The sequence below is a fragment of the Acinonyx jubatus genome, chromosome C1 (genome assembly GCF_027475565.1).
Source record: "Acinonyx jubatus isolate Ajub_Pintada_27869175 chromosome C1, VMU_Ajub_asm_v1.0, whole genome shotgun sequence".
Classification (NCBI taxonomy): Eukaryota; Metazoa; Chordata; class Mammalia; order Carnivora; family Felidae; genus Acinonyx; species Acinonyx jubatus.
In genome coordinates, this window is record NC_069381.1 from 93,653,375 (window position 1) to 93,675,464 (window position 22,090).

General features: G+C 46.0%; 1 long non-coding RNA gene and 1 other non-coding gene across 3 annotated transcripts in view; both read left to right on the top strand.

Moving 5' to 3' along the window:
- The first annotated feature begins 7,934 nt into the window (after positions 1-7,934).
- LOC113599067 (uncharacterized) overlaps positions 7,935-22,090 on the top strand; it is a 34,103-nt gene continuing 19,947 nt past the window's right edge. Inside the window, exons 1-2 of one of the 2 annotated variants that reach the window (XR_008295132.1) lie at positions 7,935-8,258; positions 17,047-17,179. This is a non-coding gene — a long non-coding RNA (uncharacterized LOC113599067). Of the gene's footprint in view, positions 8,259-11,190; positions 11,410-17,046; positions 17,180-22,090 lie in introns of those variants that run through there. The other variant, XR_003419790.2, reaches the window with a different exon arrangement.
- TRNAE-CUC (transfer RNA glutamic acid (anticodon CUC)) lies at positions 12,127-12,199 on the top strand. Its single transcript has one exon. It is a non-coding gene; the product is annotated as a tRNA-Glu (tRNA).

Sequence of the window (22,090 nt, forward strand, 5' to 3'; positions counted from 1 at the left end):
TCCCTGCTCTCGGTCAGCACAGGAGGAGGAGGCTGGGCCTTTCCAGAAGCCTTCCTCTAGGGGCTGATCTGGAGGCACTGTCCCCAGGGGGCTTCCTACTAGGGCCCATTGACCTGAGCCACACCGGCTTGGCCAGGAGCCAGGAACTGTGGCCCGAGTTCGGGATACTCAGAACCAGTACAGGGGGGCGGAGGGAGGTCAAGATCCCTTCACTCGGAGCAACAGGAAATCCTGCTCAACAAAGGGAAACTCCTTGGGGGTGCACGCCCCACCCTCCAGACACCCCACCGCACCTCGTGTGTCAGGAGGCCTCCAGGCCCTAATGGAGAGTCCAGGGAAGGGTTCAGCTAGGTTCTAGGTTCTAGGGTTCCAGGTTCTAGGCACTCAGAAAGCAAGGAGATGCTCATACTACAAGAGTCTTAGTGAGGGCAGAGGCTTCCCCGCACCAGCTTCGAGTGTCCACAAGGCTTATTCCCGAGCGTCGGCAGGGGCTCTGTGCTCAGCAGTGACCACCAGGTGGCAGCACGTTCCCACTGCCTCCCAGACCGCAGGCTGAGCGAGAAAACGAGAAGCTGGGAGGAGTTGGTGGCACCCCCTTTCAGCGCTGCTTAGAGCGACCTCAGATGGTGCCGAACACGAAGGAATCGAGAATGAAGGGCAAAGGAGACAGGGATAGATTGCCAACTGCCTAAGTTCAACCTGATCCCATGGAATATTTCTGGGCCGCACTAAATTCAATGCTCTTGACTCAAGAAGGTTGAGAAGCTGCTTCTACTTATTCAAGCTTGTGAGTATTCCAAGAAAAACAGTATGTGTGTTTTTCTGTAGAGTGCACGACGCCGCTCACACACTCTGCTTCACTCAGTTAGCATCCCGCTGGGATGTTTCGCTCCCCGCCATACCTATATCACCGGTCCCTCCCTTGGCACCTGCCAGGCTCTGACCAGTCGTCTCCCTTCTGTGGGCAGTTTTGCTGGCCTTTGCTGGTGAGCCTCCTGTCCCGTGATTTCTCAAAACGTTCTGGGTGTCTTCGCAACTCAGCCCCCGGCTTCTTCTAATCACCCACGCGGGGTGTCACCCCCAAGTCCCAAAGCGGGCAGGACTCAGAAGCCAACTGTACATCCTAAACCCTTTATCTACACACCAGAACGTGCAGGAACGAACTCTGATCCTAAATGTTTACAGCGGGGCCGTATCCTGCCCCCCACCCCTCTTTTTTTTTTTTTTTTAAACCTTCCACCGAACAAATGTGGCGCCACTCCTTAACGAATCGGGTGCAAACCCTCCTGCCATGGCAGGAGATGAGCAACCTCCCTCTCCTGCTGACGTGTGTCTTCCCCCTCCTACTCCACAAGGCCTTTCGTATTTATTCTCATGACAGCTGCCATGGAGACAATGCCAACCACCATGGGCTGGGCACTTTGCCAGGTGTCGCTGACGATTCTATAGCCGTCCTGGAGGTAAGTACTGTTGGATCCATTGCACAGAGGAGGAAACTAAGGCGCGGTGACACCTGAGTGACTTGGCCAGTGAGCCACCTGAGCAACAAAGCCAGTGAACGACAGGGCCGTGGCCCGGACCCAAGTCTGTCTTGGCTTCAAAGCCTTGGCTCTTCCCAGTGAACCCCACGAGAAGAATACTGTATCAGTTATGCCAAAACCCAGTTTGTCATCTGAGGCAGAAATTCTTCAGTGTCCCAATGGAGTAAGTCTCGTGTCCTAGGTCAGGCCAGCTATCAGGGGCAGTGTGTTATCACACCAACCGTCTGGCTCCCACCCCCCGCCAGCTCCGCTTAGAAGACGGTGGTTTGGGACCGCTGTGGGCAGCCGACCTCTCTCCCTCTGCGTTCTCCGTGTGCCTCTCTTGCACCCAGCCCGTGATCAGACAGCAGCGTCGTGAAACCATATTACGTTCGTTCCTTGCTAAACGCCTTCCCAGATAACCTGATTCTCTCTGCTGCTTATTAAAGGTAAATATAGAAAGCTGTCATAAGAAGTATGTCTCAGCATTTCATTATGACCGAGGGGGATGGTCTGCTGCCCTGTTCCTTGTAGAAAGTTTCTTAGGGTAAATTTCACTGAGGAGTTGAGTGCTAGCCAGGAGGGGGCTTTTCTTAATAAACTAGCTTGCTTTGTGTAACTGCCTACTGGGGGAGCTTTGTGTAACTCAGGTGTGCAGGGGCAGCGAAGAGGCTGGAGCTGGTATTGTCTCCGTGACCATGCTTGGCTGTGGTTTCCCGGGGCATCTTGAGGTCCCACTTCATCCCTGGGCTTCCCCTGTGGGAGTGATTCTGTCACACCCTGTTCGTTTACTGGGAGCGACCTCCCATCCTGTTTGGAAGTAGGCTAAGTATTAATAATGAACACGTAGAACATTAGAAAGAGCACTGGCGTTCATTTCAGAGGCAGGTCTGCAGGGTGATCATTCCAGGCTGTTGTACAAAGATGCTCGCCAGTCCCTCCGTGACTTTGGAGTGAGGTTCTTTTCCTCAACAGGTGGTCCACAATCCTATTTTATTTTCACTTACTTTTTAAATTTCTATTTATTTTTTGTGTGTGTGTGAGAGAGAGAGAGAGAGAGGGATGGATGGATGGATGGACAGAGAGAGAGGGAGACAGAGGATCTGAAACAGGCTCCACGCTCTGAGCTGTCAGCACAGAGCCCGACGCGGGGGTCGAACTCGTGAACCGCGAGATCATGACCTGAGCAGAAGTCGGACACTTAACTGACTGAGCCACCCAGGCGCCCCCGCAATTATTTTAGATGATCAGTTTGGACAAAAGGGAAAAAAAAAATGATGGGGCTGAAAATGCTCCCTGGGGTTAGTTGAGCTCTTGGAGAAAAGCTTTCAGTACAACTCTTGAAGCATCTCTCTCCAGCAAATGCTATCTAGTAAACACTCCCTTAGGAATGGTGCTGTACAGTGTCTAATATTATGATTCTCCCAGGTAGACTTTTTTTTTATTTATGTACACCCCACCCACTTCCACAAAGGATTGAAGTCACTACCAGACTGAGTTAATAGCTTCCTCCTCTGTACGCTCAGGCCAGCTGACACGTTTCTCTATTCGAGCCGGTATTACACCATTTGTAGTGATTTTATTTATATGACTGTTCTCCCACTAGCTAGTAAACTCCTTAAGCAAACGCTGTAAGAAATGGTGCCTTCCTCATCTTTAGATCTCCTTCCCACTCCCCTTCTCCCCAAAGTACCAAGAGCCTAAAATAGAACCTGGCCCAAACGAGACCTGGGATAAATCCTCGCGGCACATATAACATGTTAGTCTCCAGCCTGTCTTCTCCTCGCCCCGCAAGAGTGCTGACCGCACCTCTCAACGTCCAGTAAGGAATCAGGAGGCACACAGGGAGCCCTCCTCCTCAGCAGAAATAGTTTTCTTGGCATCTAACTTCAGTCTCAAACCAGTACAGATAGAAAATAGAGTGTGACCAGTTAGCTCTAGTGAAAGGGATCTTCAGAGAGAATGTCTGATATTTGCATTGCGTTTTGTGGTTTCTGCATTTGTACGTGCAACGGCCTGTGCCATTCATCTCTGTGGTAGATCTAGGGTGTGTCCTCTCACACACACACACACACACACACATACACACAAGCTCACACACGTGTTTTTCATTGTCTCACTCTGCTCATTTCCCCTTCACATCAGAACTAGTTCATCCCCTCCTTACTCGTCACTGCTCTGTCTGCAGGACCCAGAGCCCCCTCTGGCCCTGGCTGGCCACTTCATTCTGACACATGATGTAACAGGACTCAGGAAGTCGGGGGACTGGCCCCAGATCGCTGTGCTCAGTGTAGGGGTCCCAGGACACGGGGATTTGGGGAGGGATGGAGCACTGTGGGAAACTGATGCCCGCAGTGGCTAGTTCAAGGTCAGACCTGGAGAAGCAGCCAGGAAATGGTTAGGGACCTTTACGGTTGGGAATCCATAAAAATGCCCTCCCCAGTTCCTGTGATTCTGCAGGGCTGATTCTCTCAGTGACTTGTTGGAGGGGCTGTATGCCTGTTCCGTTTTGCTGGCTCTTCGGTCATCCCGGTCCACAACTCTCTGAATCCCCAGCCACGCAGCCTGGGAGCCTCCAACCAAGCCCACGGTGGGTTGGTCTTTCACCGTGCTTGACTCCTGACGGTCTTCCTGTCAGTCCTCGCCAGCGGGGGAATAGCGGGTGCTGCAAGTTACATTGTCCCACACCGACAGTGCCTTTCCACACCAGAGCACCCCAGATGCGCCCAGTGGGTGTTCAGCCACAGCCAGACGCCTCTTCACACAGGGGCAGGCCCTTTCCGCCGCGCTCCTGCCTACATGCTATCAGTGCCAGCCATGGGCTTCAAACTACACCCGTCTTTCTTGTTGTCAGTTCTGTTTCTACATGGATGATGTTGCACAAATTGTTTATTCTCTGTGTCTCCAATTGCCCCTTTGATAGGTAACAAAGACACTTGAGTGAAGACCAAGTGAAGTGACATAGGCACAGCAGGTGTCACGGAAACTGGTCCATGGTGCTGGCTCTCCACTCTCTGCCCAGTGTGCGTGAGGGCTCCGGGACATGGGGTGGGGGGAGCTGTTTTACTGTCAGGGCCTCTCCAGCACCCAGACGGGAGCTCCACTTAGGAGGTACCTGGTAAACACTGAATTAGAACATTCCATACCTACTGGGGTGCCTGGGTGGCTCAGTCAGTTAAGCATCTGACTTCCGCTCAGGTCATGATCTCACAGTTCATGGGTTCGAGCCCCATGTCGGGCTCTGTGCTGATGGCTCAGAGCCTGGATCCTGCTTCGGATTCTGTGTCTCCCTCTTTCTCTGCCCTCCCCCAGCTCGTGCTCTGTCTCTCTGTCTCTCTCTCAAAAAAAAAAAAAAAAATTAAAAAACCCCACATTCCATACCTACCACCCTGCCACAAACTGTGAGATATAGGGTTGTTGGGAATCCATTAAGGATGTGCCCCGTGGATCCTGTTTCTCCAGTGCAATGCTCAGTATCTCACTGAAGGGGCTCTTCTCCATTGCCTGATGTGTCCCAGGCTTCAGAAATGAGAAGGGTGCAAAGGAGATTTCCAGAGGCTACAATACCTCTCTCTCCCTTCTTCACACTTGCCAGGAAGTCCCTTGCTTATGCCATTCTGAGTGGTTTGTCTACACTGGAGGTGGCACCTGCTTACCCAGGAAAGCATCAGCAGGCCTGCCCGGTGGGTTCACCAGCAGTCCCACCCATGACTCCTCTGGGCCTGGGGAAAGGCAGCCTGCCAGCTCACTACCCCCTGAAAGCCGCTTGGGCTCCCAATTTGCTGCAAGCGAAACTCTTCCAGCCTGGGTCTCGAGAGCCAGATGACGCTGAGCAATAATCATAGTGCCCATTTCTCGTGTGCCATTCATTCTGGCACTACTTGCTGCTATGAAGGGGCCCCCGCCTGAGCGGGGTGTGAGGGCTGCTGAACACACAGCCGACTCTGGCCAGAATAGCTGCATGGCAAACATCCGGGGCCCCTGAGGCCCACAATTTAGTTTGCATTACATTTATTTGTGTTTGCTCTCGACCTTCAACACCAAACATCATCTAATCTTTCATTACCCCTGCAATCTTTCCTGATTTCGCAGGAACAAAGAAATAGAATTTGTTCTTGGTCGAGGTTCAGCCTCAGGGCCGGGCTGCGGAGCCGAGCCCTGATTGCTCCCAGCATCCAAGATAGCATCTGGCTCTGTCCTTGTCCCTCCACGATGAGTCAACGGGCCGCTCGGGCCATTCCCGGAGGGGAGCCGGACCTTGCTTCAGTGACCGCGACAACAGAGCTCCAGGTCACGGCGAGACAATCCAGCTTGCGCTCCTTCCCTCCCCCCACCCCCAGCGCGCCCAGTGCCCATGACTAGGGTGTTTTGTGTCATCCTGCAGTTTGGCACGACCTCTGCATTTCCTGCCAATAATGCTGGCTGTTGTTTCTGAGCAAATGGAACAAATGACCAACGTGCCCTCCATGCAATCTGTAAACTGGAAACATCTGCAGGGAGGCCAGGGCAGCTGCTGGCTGGGGTGGGGGTGTGGGGACACGGGAGGAGAGGCCGTGGGAGGAAGATGCATGGACTTGAGGGCACGCACATCAGAGAAGGGCAAACAGGCCACCAGGCCGTGGTGGAAGGAAGGCCCCGACTCTGCTGGGTGGTAGCAGAATGAAGAGACCACATGCCCACCCTTTCGTGGATCCACCCTTTCGTGGATGGATCTTGGAAACCAATGGGTCCAACTCCCTGTTCCACAGATGACACCAAGGGCCCACAGAGGCAGCAGGTGTGATAAGTGACGAGCACCCGGCACCGGCCCCACACACCGCGAGTGTGTGTGCAGTGTGGGCAGGCACGCGCGTGCACACACACGCACACACACACACACACACACACACACACACTTTTCCATGTCACCTCCCCTCAGGTCAGGTTGAGGAGGAAGAAAGGAAGGGAAAACAGTAACAAGTATCCATCGCGGACCGTGTGCCAGGAGCCACGCTGGGGGCTTTCCTGTGCAGCGGTACGACAGCCCTCCCGTGGGCTTCTCTGGGCACGACGCCTAGTGCCCTACCTCGCTTGACCTTTGCCATGGCCGTATCATAGCGCCCATCATTTTCATCACATCTGTTGTTCGCAGGGTGGGGAAGTTGATATTTAGGAAGGTGAAGCATCTTTCCCAGGATGGCCCTGTTTGTGAACGCGGAGCCAGCGTCCCCCTCGGCGGTCACTGGCCCAGCCACCATGCTGCCTGGCCCGCCTCAGCCCCGGGGGCTCAGTTTTGCCAGTCTCCACAGATGAGTGATGGAGGTTGAGCGTCTAGAATTCTGAATTCCACAGACAGATGCCCCCGGGGGCCTCTCTTCCCCGAAAGAGGGAATCTCCAGAGTCAAGGCCTAGTTCTTGACCCAGACTCTAACCCAGAGTGAAGGCCTAGTTCTCGACCCAGACTCTCACCTGGAAAGGCCTTTCTGAGCATCACATGGATGCTGGCCCATGGGACACAGCCTGGCTCTTCCCGCCTGGTTTCACAAGGGGCTGCAGAACCAGGAGTCCCCGAGAGGAAGGACTGAGCCTCGGCTCCCCTGTGTCTTGGAGAGGAACCATCAGTTTCCCAAACTGTTACATGCCTGTCCTCAGCCCTGCTTCTTGGATGAAGGAGTCACCAGCTGAAAGGTGTTTTCAGGTCCTGGCTGTGGGGCCAGGCCAAGAAGTGGGGAGAGGGCAGGTGCTGTGGGTTTCCTGGTGGCAGCTGGGAGTGCTGTCAGTCTCCTCCCAGCAGACATGAGGAAGGAGCCCCCTGGGAGGAACTGTGGCTTGGGCCAGAGGCAACAGGCCCACTGTGGGGCAGCTGCTGGACTCCGTGGCTGTACCTGAGCTGCCTGGCTGTGGGTGTGGGAGCTAGAGGGAGCCAGGGGCAGCAGCCACAGAGCCCCAGGGCCTCTGTGCAGGGATGTGGTTCCCAGGCAGCCCCCAGAGGTCCCCATGCTAGCAGCAAAGCTCCCCTCCTTTTCCACGGGGGGTGCTGGGGTGGGGCTGTCACTATGACTCAGCCACGACACAATTTGAGGATGCTGGTGGTACAGCTGGCCAGACATGCTCCGCCAGAACTCTGCGAGCCAAGGGCCGCTGGAGGGGCATTCCCCGCAGACTGCAGGGGTGTGCTGGCCTGGGCAGCCCAGCCCAGCCCAGGAAGGGTCAGTCCCCTGGTGGGATCAGCGGGGTGATGCCCTGGCTCAGGGCATTGGTACCCATCTACGTGGCCCTGGAGAGCCCAGGAACTGTGGGTTCCACATGACCCCTGCTGGGTGTATCCTGTACCCCCAGTATTCCCGCCTGCCCTGGCACCCCCTGGGCTGGGTCCCTGCCCTGCACAGCCAGCCCTTGCCTCCCAGGACCCTGCACACATCCCCATCACTGGAGTTCTAGTTGGCTTGGCCAGGAAGCTGCTCTTAGGGCCTCGGAGAGAGGAGAGCAAGGAGGAAGGCCAAGAGGAAGTCACAAAGATCAGTTTAAAAATAACCCTCCTCTCCATGTCAGCCATGAGGAGGAGCTTGGAGAGGAGCCATGTTCTGATGGTGGTGGCTCAGGGCAGCCTCAGAAAGACCCAAAAGCGAATTGGCAGAGGCCCATCTGGGAGCACACCCCGTGTCCTTATCAGCTCTAGCAAGCCACCGCCAAAACCCCGTCTTCAAGAGACTTCCGCCCAGCCAGCATCTGTTTCCTCTCCTATATTTAAACAACCAGGTTAGTGAACTTGGGAGAGCCTTTCTGCCCAGGGGAAGAACACAGCCCTCCATAGAACACACAGGGCACAGGATGATATGAGGCCCTGTGGCCTGTGCTTTGCTCCTCCTCAGCTTCTGCTGGGTGAACGGGGCCCAGAGTTTGGCGAGCGGCTGGGGAGGTCTGCCCAGATGGCTCTCTGGGCGCGAGCAGGTGCGATGCCTTCCGGCACCAGACGGAGTGAAGGGGACCCTCAGGAAAAGCAGAGATCCACAAAACAGCACCTACTTCACAGCCTTGGTCCTGAGCGTCAGTGTGTGAGACCCCTTAGTACTGCCAGTCTTGGGATATACTCTGGCCTCTTGGCTATTTTTAGGCACTATTTCTGTCTTTCTCCAAACACAGCTGTTTGTTTAGAGGAAGGGCCACAGCTTCTACCAGGAACCTTTTCCTGGTTCTGCTGGCTCCTCAGTCCCAGGCTATCCTGTCATCCCACTACACACACAGAAAACGCACACGTGCACTCGTGCACACACACACACACACACACACACACACACAGCACTAGCCTCATGAAACATTTAGTGAGGGGAGGAGCATCTCAGGAATCCTCTAGAAAATATCTCCTTGTGGCAGAAAGCACCAGCGCTGAGTAACCCAACCTGCCAGACCTAAGCCGTTAACAAGGAAATGTTCCCCGAAGCGGCTTCAGGCTGCCGTGGGGATGCAAGGTGGCTCTCTGGATGTAGCAGTTATCCCTGGAGAAAAGCAAGGACTGCACCTGTCACTGGTGTCCTGCTCCTCTTTCCTTGTCCCTACATGCCCTGGGCCATGAGTCCCAGCCAGTACTAGAGATAGATGCCTGGCTTTACATTTTGCTTCCTTTCCTGTATACAGAGAATCCCAGCTGGTTGAATGTTGTACATCCTGGAATTGCCCCGAGTTAAGCGTTTGTGAATTTTGGCTCACCAAAACACAGGCTGGAGTCATCCCTAGATTCCAAACCCCAGCTCTACCCCTATGGCTGGGAGAGTTTGGGCAAAGTACTTTAATTGCTTAGAGCCTATTTCCATGTCGGTAAAAAAAGATCAAAATAGGTTAATAGAAGCCGTTTCAAAGAGCTGTCGAGGGGATTCAGTGAGATGATATTTATAAACATCTGGCACCTTGCCCAGCCGCTCATAGTGGGTCCTTAGTGGGTTGATGAACTTTCTATTGCTGTGTCAATTACCCATTTTATGTTTGGTTTATGTTCCTCTCCATACTTCCTATCAAAAAATTCAGAGTTTCTTATTAAAACCAGGGCTCCTCTGGGCACTGGCTCTGTATTTATTCCCCTTGTAACAAGAGAAAATATTAGGTGAGCAGGTTGCTATCTATGCAGACCCATCCTTTGTGAGGCAGGTATATCGTTATTATCCCCGGTTAAGTGGGGATAAGACTGTGGTTAAGTGACTTGCCCAAGGTAATACGTGCAGTGCATGGCAGAGGCAGAGTTTGGACGTGGGCAGACTGGTTCCAGAGCCACCACCTTGAACCTGTTTGCCACAACGGCCGTAACTGGTTCAGTGGGCCTCTGGTACCACCACTGGGGACTTTTCCTGAACCTCAGATAGACTTGCATGATCCTTGCTCCCCTACAATCTGGTTTTCAATTAGCCACACTGAATGCACGATTTGGTAATGCCTGAGGCAGCGCCTACCTGTTTTATGCCAGACATTTTGTATATGTTATCTCTAAACTAAGATTTTCTCAACCTCAGCTCTATCGACATTTGGGGCCAGATAGTTCTTTGCTGTGGGGGTGCTATCTGTGCATTGTAGGATGTTGAACAGTATCCTCCGCCGTCCCCACTAAGCACTTCTCACCCCTTGTCCTAAATGTCACCAAATGTTCCCGGGGTGGGGGTGGGGGCAAAATCCCTCCTAGCGGAGAACTACTGCTCTAAACGAGAAATCTGAAGTTCAGAGAGATTAAATGATTTTCCCAAGGTCACAAGGCTGGCAGGCAGCAGAGACATGATCTGAACCAAGGTTTGCCTGATACCACGACCACGTATTTGTCACTGTATGTGCTCTCTCCGGGTTCTAAATAAGGAAGGTGTGAACCTGATACCGAAATCTATTTGCCCAGAAGCAATAGCTTCAATATACTCTGACTCCCCGCCCCCAAGACTGTTCAAATTCTGAACTTACAGCCTCTGGCTGCTACTTATGTGAACGGAATCTAGATCTTAGATTTTTGGAGCTATTATCAACTGAGACCTAGGCCACTCTGCTGAGCCTAGGAATTGAAGCTCTCCTTTACAGTCCGGTAACCCCTGAGTATGCCACGCAGCTTGGTTTGGGCGTATGCCACGCTGGTTCTTCTGGAGCCTTGGGAAGGCTGAGGTCTTGGGAAATAAGGGCGGCTCTCTGTTACTTGTCTCTGGCTACTGTCTAGAAAAATGCTGGGGACAGAATCACAACTCACAACTTCTGCCTGAGTTTCATCTCCTCCTGGTTCCGAATTCATTTATTAAAATCTTTATGGACATAAAAGGAACTGAATTTGCAAATGACGCCGCTTCCTGTGACACAGAAAGATGTGTCATTGAAGACAGACTGACAGATACATCAATACAAAGTCGCATACAGGAGCACTAATTCATAGCAGAACCGAAACCACCCCAAGCCTAGGTTTCTTCCATCATTTTTATTCTCTAGCCTTTTCCTCTTCTCTGCTGGACCCTGCTGGGCACAGACACAGGTACTTACCACTGTTAACGCACGGTGTGTTAGGAAAGAGGAACCACTTTCCATATGGCCCTCTTTGTGCATAGACAAAACAGCAACTAAAAGCAAATTCTTCAAGGAAGCTAAATAAGTCATCACAAAGAGCAGGTTCAGTGTCAGAGCCACCTTGCTTTCCTTTATGAGGGAAATGATAGCTAACAGGAGCTGTTACTTATGTTAGTGATGTCCAGAAGCCTTGGCAACCAGAGTAACCCTGTGGCCAGTCGCTGCCATCTCGCTGTCCCCCAAAAGGTCCCCATAGTGTTCCTAGAGTCATCACAGAAGAATCTTCATTATGAGATCACAAAATTAACAATCTCCAAACAAATCAGTGGGGAGATGGTAGCAAAGGGTAAGGGTCGATCTCAGGCGCCAGTGCAAGAATTTGAAAGATAAGGTCTTTTACTTTAAGGCTCTAAATTTTGTCACCACATTAACAGAAGGGGAGATGACCATTGGTGATAAAGACATAGAAACTAACACGAGGGGGAGGGGGCTTGTCAATGTAACTGAGGGACTGTTTTGGACTCAAGCCATGCAATGTTTTTCAAACTACAGGCATCAACCTATTAGTGAATTATGAAATCAGCTTAGTAGATCGCGATCAGAGTGTATTTTCAATGGAGTGGAATGAAATGGAATGGGTGTATCAGATGACAGTGCACATTAGCAAGACTAATTCTTTTTCATCAGGTATATGTTTGAGTGTATGGTGGGTAGCACTCTAAAATTAATTCCTTTTGTTTTACACCTTTATTGAAGTATATAATTCACATGCAATAAACTTCACATATTTAAAAAAAATTTTTTTTAATGTTTACTTATTTTTGAGAGAGAGAGAGAGAGAGAGAGCGTGAACGGAGGAGGAGCAGAGAGAGAAGGAGACACAGAATCTGAAGCAGCCTCCAGGCTCTGAGTCAGCACAGAGCTTAACGCAGGGCTCAAACTCACAGGTCGTGAGATCATGACCTGAGCTGAAGTTGGACACTTAACCGACTGAGCCACGCAGTCACCCTTTTAAACTTCACATATTTAAAGCACACCATCTGATAAATTTTGACATATGTATACACGGGTGAAACCATCACCACAATCAAGATAACATATCCAGGGTGCCTGGCTGGCTCAGTTGGTAGAGCATGTGACTCTCGATCTCAGGGTTATGAGTTCAAGCCCCACATCGGGCATAGAGATTAATTTAAAAAAAATTAATGAATCTCCCCAAATATATTCTATTTTTTAAAAAAGATATCATATCCACTGCCCCCCAAACTTTCCTCATGCCTCTTTGTGATCCCTTCTTCTCCTTCTTCCCCACTCCTCCCCACTCCTTCCCACTAACTACTGGTTTTGCTCTGTGCCATTATAGCCTGTACTTTCTAGAAAAGTGTAGAAATGGTATCTACAAAAAAATGCGCACACTTTTTTTACATGGCTTCTTTCAATCAGCCTGCTTATGTTAACATTCGGCCGTGTAGCTGTGTGCCTCAATAGTGCATTCATTGATATTGCTGGATAGGATTCCACTGCGTGAATCTATCACAAATTACTTATGCATTCACCTATTGATGGGCATCTAGATTGTTTCCAGTTTGGGGCTACTACATTTAAAAGTGCCATCCATAAACACTCACATTCAAGCTTTTATGTGGACAATATGTATTCTTGGGTAAACACCTGGTTATGGAAAGACTGAATCATATGGTAGGTGTATATTTAGCTTTTTCGGGAACGGCCAAAACACATTGGAAAACGATTGCACCTTTTTACATTCCCACTGGTAGTGAAGGCAAGTTCCAGTTTCTCTAAATGGACCCTTGCCAATGCTTGGAATAGTCAATTACGTTAGTTTTAGTGATTCCAGTGGTTACGTGCTCGTATCTCATTGTTTTAATTTGCATATTCCCAGTGACCAATGAGATTGAGCATCTTTTCACATGTTTAATTTGACATTTATACATTTTATTTGGTGAAATTACTGTTAAACTTTTTGTCCATTTTTGGGGCACGTGGGTGGCTCAGTCGGTTGAGCATCCGACACTTGATTTCCATTCAGGTCATGATGACACGGTCATGGGATCGACCCCCGCTCCGCATTGGGCTCCTTGCTGAGCATGGAGACTGCTTAAGATTCTCTCTCTTTCCCTTTCCCTCTGCCCTTCCCCACTCGCATTCTCTCTCTTAAAAAAAAATCTTTTGTCCATTTTTAATTGGATTACTCATCTTCTGAAGGAGTTGTTAGAGTTCTTTACATATTTTGTTACAAGTCTTTTGTCAGATATATGTTCTGCAAATATTGTCTCCCAGTTTGTGGCTTACCATTTCATTATTTAAATAATGCCTTTTGAAGGGAAAATGATTTACTGCATATATATATATATATATATATATATATTTTTTTTTTGCTTGGATATCCAGTTTACTTATTTTTGCTTATATAGTTTGTGGGTTTTGTGTCATATTTAAGAAATCTTTGCCAAGCTCAAGGCCACTAAGGCTTTTGCCTGTGTTTTCTCCTAGAAATTTTATAGTTTTAGCCTTATATTCAAGTCTATGAACCATTTCAAGTTAATTTTTGCATATGGCATGAAGTAAGAGTTGAAGTTCATTGTCTTTCATATGGGTATCTAATTGTTCCAGCACCACTGGTTAACAAGATTGTCCTTTCCCCATTCAGTTGCCTTGACATCTTTCTTGAAATCAATTGACCATATGCATGTGAGTCTATTTCTGGACTCTATATATTCTGTTCCATCAATCTATTTGCCTGTTTTTATACGAATGCCACACTGTCTTGATTGCTGTGGTTTCATAGTCAGTCTTGAAATCTAAGTAGTGTTGGAGTCCCAACTTTGTTCTTTTTCAAAGTTTATTTGGCTATTCTAGGTCTGTTGGATTTTCATATACATTTTAAAATCAGCTTTTTAATTTCTTCAAAAAAGCCTCTGGGAGCTTGATTGGTATTGTATAGATAAGCTTGGGAGAGAATTGCCATCTGAAAAACACAGAACCTTACAATCCACAAACATGATCTATCTCTCCATTTTAGTAGGCCTTTTCATATTTCCTCCAGCAATGTTTTATAGTTTACAGTGTTCAGAGTTTACATATGATTTTACATATTGATGTAATTATATGGTTTTTATTTTTTCTTAGTCTGTTAATATACAAATTATGGGTTAGGTTTTGAATGGTAAACCAACATCCTATTTCTAGAATAAATTCCACTTGGACATATGTGTTATCCTTTTTATGTGTTGTTAGATTTAATTTACTAAAAATTTTAAGGATTTTTTTGGGCATCTATTTCATGAAAGATACTGATATGAAATCAATACTGGTTTTATAAACTGAGTTGGGAAGTATTCTTTTCAATTTTCTTGGAAGAGTTCTGGTGGAATCGATATTTTATCCTTAAATGTTTGATGCAATTTACTAGCGAAGCCATCTGGCCCCAGAGTTTTCTTTATGGGAGGATTTTTTTTTTTTAACAAGAAATTCAATTTATTTAGCTTTGACAGTTTGTGTCTTTAAAAATTTTTTTTGTTTCTTCTAAATTGTTGAATTTATCAGCAAAGTTATAAATAACATCCACTTATTATTATCCTTTCAGTTTGTACAGGAGCTGCAGTAATGTCCTCCACTTTAGCAATTTCATCTTCTCTTTTTACAGAGTTTGTCAATTTCATTGATATTTTCAAAGAACCAGCATTGATTTCATTGATTTTTCTCTATCATTTTTCTGTTTTCTATTTCATTGATTTCTGCTGTAGCCTTTATTATTTTCTTTCTTCTGCTTGCTCTGGGTTTAGTTTACTTATCTCTTTCTAGCTTTCTTAAGGTAGAGGCTGAAGTCATTGATTTGACTTTTCTAGTAATGTTTAGTGCTATAAATGTCCCTCTAAGCACTGCTTTGGTGGGTCCACAAATTTTGATGTTATATTTTTATTTTTATTTATTTCAAAATACTTTTCTAATTTGCTCTTTTATATCTTCTGTGACATAACAGATTATTTATAAGTGTGTTAATTTCCAAATATTTGGGAAATTTCTTAATATTTTTATATTATTTATTTCTAATTTAATTCCATGTGGCTAGAAAACCATTTGTATGATTTAAATCCTTTTGAGTTCATTGGGACTTATTTCATGTTTTATTGGTAGATGTTCTTTGTGTACTTGAAAAGAATATGTTTTCTGTTGCTGCACGGATAGTTCTATGAATACCAAGTTAGGCCCAGTTAAATGATGGTTGTTATTCAATTTTTCAATATACTTGCTGACTTCTGTCTATGTGTTCTAATAATTATTGAGTGAGAGATGTTAAATTCCAATATAATTGTAGATTTGTCTGTTTCCTCTTACAGTTCTATCAATTTTTGTTTCATTTATTTTGAAACTCTATTAATACATACATAATTAGGGTTAATGTGTCCTCTTGATGAATTGATCCTTTTATCACTATGAAATAACTCTTTTTATCCTTAATAATATTCTTTGCTCTGAAATCAACTTTGGTATTAATAGAGCCTCTTCAGCTTTCTTTTGATTAGTGTTACCATGGTATATTATTTTCCATCCTGTGATTTTATCCTATTTATGCATTTATATTTAAAGTGGATTTCTTTGAAACAACATATAGTTGAATCTTGTGGGTTTTATGTGATTTGGACATCTCTGCCTTAACCATCAATATAGTTGGATTTAAATCTACTGTCTTGCTATTTGGTTTGTATTTGTTCCATTTGTTTTGGGTTCCCATTTTCTTCTTTGTATGCCTTCTTTTGGACTGAGTATTTGTTAGAATTTTTTTTTCGTATTTTTTAAGGTTTATTTTTGAGAGAAAGAGACAGAGTGTGAGCAGGAGAGGAGCAGAGAGCGAGGGAGACACAGAACTGGAAACAGGCCCCAGGCTCTGAGCTGTCAGCACAGAGCCTGACACGAGGCTTGAACTCATGAGACGTGAGCTCATGACCTGAGCTGAAGTCGGATGATTAACGGACTGAGCCACCCAGATGCCCCTGTTAGAATTTTTTTTAAAAAAGGATTTTATTTCTTTTTTTTTTAATTTTTTTTTCAACGTTTTTATTTATTTTTTGGGGGACAGAGAGAGACAGAGCATGAACGGGGGAGGGGCAGAGAGAGAGGGAGACACAGAATCGGAAACAGGCTCCAGGCTCCGAGCCTTCAGCCCAGAGCCTGACGCGGGGCTCGAACTCACGGACCGCGAGATCGTGACCTGGCTGAAGTCGGACGCTTAACCGACTGCACCACCCAGGCGCCCCAAGGATTTTATTTCTTACAGCAATTTTAAATTCACAGCAAAACTGAGTGACAAGTACAGAAAGTTTCCACATACCCTCTGCCCCACATACACACAGCCTCACTACTATCAACAACCTGCACCAAGTGGTACACTTGTTATAATCAAGGAACCTATATGGACACATCATTATCACTCAAGTCCATACTTTACATTAGGGTTCACTCTTGGTGTTGTACATTCTATGGGTTTTGACAAATGTGTATAGACATGTATCTATCACTATATAGTATCACACAAAATAGTTCCACTGTCCTAAAAATCCTCTGTACTCTACCTATTATTCCCACACCCCCCCCCCCCAACTTCTGGCAACCCAGTGGTTTTTGTTTGTTTGCTTTTTCCAGTTTTGCCTTCTCCACAATGTCATATAGTTGGAACAATATAGTTCGAAGCCTTTTCAGATTGGCTTCTTTCACTTAGTAGTTTCTTTCATTTTAGGTTCCTCCATGTTTTTCCATGGCTTAATAGTTCATTTATCTTTCATGCTCAGTAGCATTCTATTGTCTGGATGTGCCACAGTTTATTATTCATTTAGCTACTAAAAGTCATCCTGGTTGCTTGCAAGTTTTGGCGATTATGAAAAAAGCTGCTATAAAACTCCATGTGCAGGTTTTTGTACAGATATAAGTTTTTTTTTAACTCACTTAGATAACTACCAATGAGTGTGATTGCTGTATCATATGGTAAGATTACGTTTTGTTTTGTCAGGAACTACCAAATGTCTTCCAAAGTGACTGTACCATTTTGCATTCCCACCAGCGATGAATGAGAGTTCCTGTTTCTCCACATCCTTGCCAGCATTTGGCGATGTCAGTGCTTTGGATTTGGGCCATTCTACCAGGTGTGTGTAGTGGTCTCTCATTGTTGTTTTAATTTGCATTTCCCTGATAACATGGGGGGGGTATCTTTTCATATGCTTATTTGAAAATTTGCATATTTTCATTGGTGAGGTGTCTATTCAAGTCGTTGGCCCATTGTTAAATCTGGTTTTTCATTTTCTTACTGCTGAATTTTAAAAGTTCTTTGTATATTTTGAGTAATAGTCCTTTATCAGATTTGCCTTTTGCAAATATTTTCTCCCTGTGTGGCTCATCTTCACATTTTTTTGGCAATGGACCTTGCAGAGAAAAATTTCAACTTAATGAGGTCCAGAAATAAATGAATTATTATTTCATGGATTGTGCCTTTGATGTTCCAGTTGTTCTAAAAAGTCATCGACATACCCAAAGTCATCTAGATTCCCTTCTATGTTATCTTCTGGTTGTTTTATAATTTTGCGTTTCACATTGAGGTCTATGGTCCGTTTTAAGTTAATTTCTGTAAAGGGCACACAATCTATGTCTAAATTTACTATTGCACAGGGATGTCCAATCACTCCAGCTCCATTTGTCAAAAGACTATCTTTTTTCCATTGTATTGCCTTTGCTCCTTTGTTAAAGATCAGTTGACTGTATCTATATGGGTCTATTTTGGGGCTCTCTATGCTCTTCCACTGATCTATCTGTCTACTCTTTCACCAATACCACAGTGTTTTGATTACTGTAGCTTTACTGGAAGCCAGGTATCATCAATACTCCAACTTTATTCTCCTTCAATGCTGTGTTGGCTATTCTGGGTCATTTGCCTCTCCACATAAACTTTAGAACTATTTTGTTGATACCCATAAAATAACATTGGGGTTTTGACTGGGATTGTGTTGAATCTATAGCTCTAGATAGGAAGAACTGATGTCTTGACAATATTGAGTCTTCCTACGTGGACATGGAATATCTCTCCATTTATTTAGTTCTTTGATTTCTTTCATCAGAGTTTTGCCATTTTCCTCACATAAATTCATGTGTATTTAATTAGATTTATACCCAAGTATTTCATATTTACATAATAATCCTAATGTAAATGATATTGTGCTTTTAATTTCAAATTCCAACTGTTTATTGCTGTTTTACAAAAAAAACCATTTTACTTTTGCATATTGACCTTGTATCCTGCAAACTTGCTATAGTAGCAAATTAATCCCAGGAGCTTTTCATTGATTCTTTGGAATTTTATACATAGAAAATCATGGCATCTTAAGAAAACCGTCAGTTCTATTTCCTCCTTCCCAATCTGTATACCTTTTATTTCCTTTTGTTTTATTGCATTAGCTAGGACTTCCAGTACAATGTTGAAATAGAAGAGTGGGAGGGGACATCCTTGCTCTGTTTCTATATTAATGTTCGTAATGATTCCATTTTATCCCCTTTTGTTGACTCATTAGCTATAACTATTATTGTATAACCATGAGTTTGTAGAATACAGTCTCCTTTCCAGTATTATACCATTTCACACAAAGCATAAGCCCGTAAAGCAGTACACATCCATTTCCACCCCCCTTCCTGGCCTTTGTGCTATTGCCATACATTTTACTTCTATAAATGTGATAAAGCTTTCACTATATTGTTATTTTACACCTCATTCTTGGTCATATTCTGGCTCTTCACATGACAGGTAATTTTTTTGACTGGATGCCACCGGGCCTTGTGAATTTTACCTTGCTAGTGCTAGATATTTTTGTATTCCTGCAAATATTCTTGAGTTCTGTTCTGGAGCATGGTTAAGTTACTTGGAAACAGTTTTACCCTTTCCAGGCTTGCTTCAAACATTGTTTGGTGAGACCAGAGCTGCCTTCAGTCCAGGGCTAATTCTGTCCTATAACCGAGGTGGTATCTTTATGACATCTCTACCCCAAATCCCATTAATTGTGAAGTTTTCCACCCTGGCTGGGGGGGGGAACATGAACTATTATGGTCCTGTCCTCTGCTCCCTTTCGATGCTTCTGTCCAGCTGCAGATAGTTTCCTTGCATGCGTGTGCTGACCAGCACTCAGCTGACAACTAGGAGGAGACCCTGTGTGGTGTCCAGTCCTTTCTCTCTGCAGACTCTGGCCACCTCAGCTTGCCAGACTCCCGTGTCCATTTCCTCAATCACCAGGCTCTGCCTCGCTCCTTCCGCTCTGCTTTGCAACCTGGACACTCTTCCAGAAGTAATCTGGGTGACTGTGGGGCTGACATCATCTTTTTCTCTCTTTCGGGGAGTACCGTCTTCAGGGCCTGACAGTGTCCAAACACTGTTTATTACTTGTTTTAGCCGGGAAAGCAAATCTGGATCTTCTTATGCCGTCTTGCCTGGAATTAAAAGTCTAAAATGTATTTTTTTAATGTGGGGTGTGTGTGTGTGAGTATAAAAAACACTGCCTTTAAAGACACATTTTCACGAGTAATAAAATTCCATCCGTTGCAGGGTATGGTCATGCAAAGGTCAACCAGCTTTAGAAAATCACCTCTTTAACAGAACCATCCTGAGTTGTATTTTTACAAAGGAGTTATAAACTTGCATAAAGATTGAGAGCTTGAATCCAAGTAGCACAGACTATCATTAAGATCATGTACAAGAGACACTGGAAATTGAGGCCAGCCCTAACAAACTGTACAGAATGGCCTCGCCGTGAGGGGATGCCATCAGCAGAGAAGCAATCCTCAGATACCAATCGGCCCTGATAATCGATGATTCTACCTCAGAGACCTAGCCAAAAGCACTGAAACAGTAGTAACCTACCTCCCTTGTGGGCAGTGATGAGCTCGGAGAGACTGCCATTGGCCTTGCAGTGGATTAGTTTGGCTCCTTCCGCAGGCCTCTGAACACAATTAGAGCAAATCCTTCTTAGCGCTAGAGTTACACCCTCAGCATAAATGAGGAACTTTGGGGATATAGTAACCCACTTCTAGGACCTCATGGTGCTTAGTAGCTGAGGAAATGTAGCTGCCAAAGTTTCCATATGCAAATGCCTTTTGTACCTAGTAAGGTAGAGGAGAATCTGAGACCTTAGATCCGACAAGGTAGAGCTCTGTGCTTATGCCACAGCTCTGGCCACCTATTTATTAGGGAGCGACGTGAATAGAAAATAGATCCTATTTGCGCTTGGAAGGGCAATTTAGCATAATGTAGAATGCACAAACGTAATGTATACGTTTACCAGCTTTGGAGTTGACACAGACCTGGGTTCCAATCCCACCTCGGCCGCAAGTGAGTGGCCCTGGATCAAGCTCTCAATTCTCTTTTCTCTGATGATCAGATTCATCCATTTATAAAATGGTGGTGATATTCCCTATTGCAGCATTTTTTCGTGAGAAGTATGCAAGTATGATTCCTGGCACATAATATTCACTCAGAAAATATAGCTATATTTACTATATGGAGATGAAACAGTGACCACAAGAAAGAGACAGGAAGGTGGTACTTCTTCATACTTGCCCAAATGAAAACCATGCTGTGTTCTAAAGTGGAGTCCATCCAAGCCTAGGAGAAACTAAGAAAATCTCATTTATACTCCAAAAAAATCAAAATTGTCAGAGAAGTCCCAAGTGAGGATGGCAAATTGTTGGCCCTGACTGACAGTCCTTCAAAGGCTGTGTTTTCCAGAGACTCAGTCTTTCCAGTGACAATGTTCCATGCAAGAGACCCTGGGAGCCACTCAGTGCTGAGTGCTGCATGACCTCAGTGTGTGCTGGGAAGGCCCCGAAATGAAAGGTAATAGCACACTCCTTCCTCCGGAGACCTTGGCTCTCGCTCAAGGGCAAAGGTGGGTGAGCTGATAGCAGACCTGGCAAAAGAGCTACTGGGATCTGCTGGAATGGGGCCACCTCACAGAGGCCAATCAGCAAGCCAGCAAGGTGTCCGAATGGCTAAACCCGGTTGCTGCCTTCCCACGCTGGTGTGCTTGTGGGTGACCCTGTTTATCCATAATGCTCCACAGAAGAGAGGCTCAATCTGTATCTGCATTTTTCAGAGACAGGGAGCCCACTTCTGCCTTAAAACAGCAACCTTTCTTCCAAACCAGAATACCCAGTCTCAAGATGGAGACAAGAAAGTGAGTTATGATTGGAATTCTCCCAGGGACCCTCTAACCATTCCCTAAAAGGACACTTACTTATATCAATTTACACTTACTTACACTAGTTTATAAGGTGTGCAAAATACTTCGTATATGTACATGGAGAACGTAAATTTTCCTCCCACTGAGACTTTGTATTTAAGTGTAGGCCCTTAAAGTTGGCAGTGTTAGGTATCCAAGGTCCTCAGCACACTTTATGCACCGATTTCAGCTCCTTTCCCTTCTTCGTTGCCTCCCCTGGCTCCTCTGTCCTCTTCTTCCCTATTCTCTCTCTCCTTTTTTTTCCTCTTCAATTTCTTTTTTACTATAGCAACATACACTTAACATAAAATTTACCATCTTTGGGGTGCCTGGATGGCTCAGTCAGTTAAGCTTCTGACTTTTGGCTCAGGTCATGATCAACAGTTCATGAGTTCGAGCCCCGCATCAGGCTCTGTGCTGACAGCTCAGAGCCTGGAGCCGGCTTCAGATTCTGTCTGTCTGTCTCTCTCTCTCTCTCTGCTCCTCCCCCTCTCATGCTCTGTATCTCTCTCTCTCTGTCTCTCGAATAAATAAATAAATGTGTACAAATAAATATATATAATTTACCATCTTAACCAATTTTTAAGTGCACAGTTCAGTGCTTTCAGATGCATTCATGTTGTCCAACCACTACCATCCAGCCCTACACCTCTCTTTTTGTCCCATAAAACTGAAACTGTACCCATTAAACACTACTTCTCCATTCTCCCCACCCCCAACCCGAGCAGGCACCATCACAGTTTCCATTTCTACTCCAAGTACCTCATATCTCCCTCTTCTTTCATTTTAAGTTTATTTATT